Source organism: Filicampus tigris, chromosome 8 (genome assembly GCF_054856515.1).
Source record: "Filicampus tigris isolate MCC_2025a chromosome 8, RoL_Ftig_1.0, whole genome shotgun sequence".
NCBI lineage: Eukaryota > Metazoa > Chordata > Actinopteri > Syngnathiformes > Syngnathidae > Filicampus > Filicampus tigris.
Window position 1 is genome coordinate 24552689 of NC_141224.1, and position 3979 is coordinate 24556667.

The window sequence follows — 3979 nt, forward strand, 5'->3', positions numbered from 1 at the left end:
GAAGAAGCCTGAAGGTTCTCTGTTCACAAAAACTGCAATTTTGAATCGTTCATAATTCCTTCCAACTTTTACAACAAGACTCCGGCTGAAAAATAAATCACTTTCGAAAGCATGAGTATGCTACATCGACTGCTTCACTGTAGGGATGTTGTTCTTTTGTTGTTGTGCTTGTGCCAAACATATCTTTTGGAATCACGGTTAAAATATTCAACCTTGGTTTCATCAATCCTTCTCCGGGACACGTAGACGGTGTCGAGTGGAGCTGTCAAGTGTCTGTAACTCTGACACTTGTTTGATTACACTCATTGGGCCCTATTTTTGTGCCCAGCGCAAGTCAAGCACAAAGTGCAGTCTCACTGTGCGCATGAGTGGAGTTTTCTTTCTTTTAGCATTTTCGTAGAGGGCCGCGGGTAGAAATACGCGTTTACGCCGTTGTGGGAGTAAACACAGCCGACTTGATTCCTGGCCAATCGAAGCACCTCCCTTCACTCTCTTTAATTTCAGCGCAGGTGAGGCGTGTAGTCTATATGACGGAGATCGGCATGCTCAAATTATGTTTGTAAAGAACTGCAAGATCTCCACTTGCGGATAACGTAAAGTTGGCCGCTGTGAGGCCTTCATCCCCCAATGGTGCATCCGCCACAGTAAAAGACGCAAACACCAATAAATCTTTGCATTTCCGAAAGCATGGAGTGCATATCCAGTTGTGAATTGTCATCTTTCTTCTCTAACTGTAAACCTGATTGCCAGGATGGAATTATCAGCCTGTGTGTAACAACATAGTGTTGACTAGACTGGTGTGAAAAACAGTCCCACCTTATAGCTTTCTATAAGTGTTAAATCAATATGTGTGTGAGAAGGACAGCAGAGAAGTGAAAAGAGGGCAGGCTGCATTGTTGACCTCTTTCAGGGTCTAAGTGGTTGCCGTTGAAGCTCAATAACATCTGTGTGTGTTGCTCTAGGCAGCCTGGCACCAATACAAAGGTGGCAAACAGATACCGTTTCAAAAATAGAATTAGGAAAGGGGAAACATGCCATGTTAGAGACTAGCCGGAAGGAGAGAGAAAGATGGGTTTGGGGTGATTATTAACATTGTTCTTGCTCTTTGTTACATTTGTAAGGTGGTCATGCTCTCGTTTAAACCTTTATGGGCGACTGACTCCACTAATTGACTTTGCACTTGTCAGTCAATACAGAACATATATAAGAGACAGTGGTTTTTTTTTTTCTGGAAACTTTTCCAAGTGCAGGTATTTGGTAACGAATGTGCATCCTGTGCTCCTCTTCCAGAAACGGGACTGCAGACTGAGCCTTTCAATTGTATTTGTTGTGACTGGACTTGTCCCATCAGAGGTCCCCACTCACACGATTGGTTTGAAACAGTTTTTATTCCGGACGCACTTCCGGATGCCACCCACCCATTTTTTGTTCAGGCTTGGGAGGCTTGGCAGGCTTGGCAGTGGCTGGGTTTGGGGGCACTGGTCGGCAATTGAGCCAGCAGCGTCTGCACGAAAGGCAGAAGCATGTACAACTACACTGAGAGAAATCAATTGTTTCAACAGCATTTTTTTTTTTAATTTGCATGTCTGGGTAAATGTATTTTCCACAGAATAAACCAAATTGATTCATAGGATTTTTTGATATTTATACGATATTTATAATATACATAGGAAAAAAGAAAAGAAGAAAGAAGAAAAAGGGCGCCTTCTCTCTCTCTTTTTTTTTTTTTTTAAAGAAATGGGTGGTTCTGATTAAATTGCACCCACTGTAATAGCTGGCTTGCTGATCTTAGATCAAATAAGACATGAAGCTCTGTGTGTCTTCACTGACTGCTGAGATGGACAATGAGGGATGAAGAAAAGCAGTGTGGGACCGAAAGGGGTTTAATTAAATCCTCTCTGACACTTGTCAAGAGTCACTTGCCTGTAATTACCTAAAAAAACAAAGAAAGAAAAAAATAAAGACACACAGACGTGCAATTTGCTTAATCAAAATGCTATATTTCTTGCATGATATCCATAGGGAACATTGATTTGAACCTTCGAATTGGGTATTTTTTTAAAACTATTATTTTGAGGAGGCAAAACAAGGATCAGTGTGCCTTTACGGGGTTACAGTTCTTGAAGTCACGGCTATACTTTTTTGGACGGTGGCAACTGTTTTTATTTGGAATGGTTGTTCTAAAAACCTCACTAGGGTGGGCTGTTGTCATGCTAACCTGCTTAATGAACTACATACTACTATGTTACGTAATTGCATCACCCTCGATTGATCGCATTTGACAAAATACATTAATGAACCCCAACTGAATAATATATGCCGTAGAACGGTTTCTCTATCTGCTACCTTGCACAGCTGCGATACACAAACGCTGAATCACTCTTTACTTGGGCTCCAAGAAATCCACAAGTTGTTCCATGTGATTGTTTCACTTCCATTTGTCTTTTACTGCCTGACAGTTTCCATGATCTATTATGATTCGCCATTAGCAGCTGACTATGTAATCTGCTCTGAGAAATCGTTAGCTGTGCTGCCAACTAAGTAGTGATTTGTCACAATACCATTGTGGCCTGACAGGAAGACATTCCAAGTGTGATTTGCAACTTTTTCACATCAACAACGGAGTGACGTGAAATATAGTCCAGCACTGGTAAAGAAATGAAAGCTGTCCTTTGGGATTAAACAATTATTTGATGTCATGTCTATCGGAATATTCAATAGCAATTGGAATTTGGTGTTCCCATTGATGTATTTGATCATGTTTGGTAATATTAAAAACAAAACTTGGATTGTATTGAAGTTCACGCAGCGAAACTAATGGCTTGGTTTGTCACGTCTGCGACTCTGTAAAAAGCAAGCGAGCAAGCTGGGCCATTCCTCATTTAGTTGTAGTCAAAGTCAAACTGGTCTGGGTTCAGTTTGCTCGGATGAGGACATGGGGGAGCTTACAGATTCAAACAAGCACTATCTTAACTCATCAGTGAAGCCTGACAAGTTCAAACATGCAAGTCATCGTGACTGACCCTACAGTGGAAAGCATTTTGCCATACAGAGCCCCACTTTAAAGTGAAGTTGTGCCTTTTAAAGAAATGCAAGCAAATAAATAACATGTGCTTGCAGCAGAATAATTCACATACATACAGTATATGTTTACGTTCTGGGAATAAAATGGACATTAGACAATTCGATATTCAGTGAATATCAAAACTTCAAGTAATCTTTTAAGGAGGAGAACAGGAAATAGGCACACTCTCGTGCGTACAGGCACGTTTACCCTCTGGACAAACATATCATTAATGAGCCTCATCTATCTCTACACATGCGCACACACAAGTTACCTGCAATTTCCAGCGACTATTACCATAATGGTTTCCTGCGAGGATGGTGAAGCTCATTAGTCAGAAGCCCGGGCTCATAAATCACATTTAACACTGTTGAACTTTTCATTCATGTTAACCACACACCAAATAGCATATGATGCACAGCATGTTCTGTTTATCCAACAGAGAAGATATCACCTGAAAATAAATGGAGCAGAGGAAACATTGCATTATTTTGTGAGGACACGACGTCTTTCGTTGTTGACTGATGATTTCAAACGAGATCAAGCACACATGTATTCAACCTCAAATGGACTGGAAATGATTTGTTGAATGACACTCTGAATATATTGCACTGATGTTTACGCTCTCTCTTGTCAGGTATACTGTATTTCATGTTTAAATCCACTCAGAGGACATCTGGAATCGGAATATGTGGAAATACTGTATTTTAGAATTGAAGTGTAGTAGTAACTACACTTACATGTAGTAAGAATGTCACAATTGTATGATGCCTGCTGTGTGCTGTGTGATTAAAAAAAATGCAATTTATTACTTTAAGTCAAGATGATTTAGAACCTGCATGTTGATTACAAACTGATGATGCAACCAGTTTTTGTTTTTTATTTATACCCTTCTATTTGTAAAACATCAGAGAG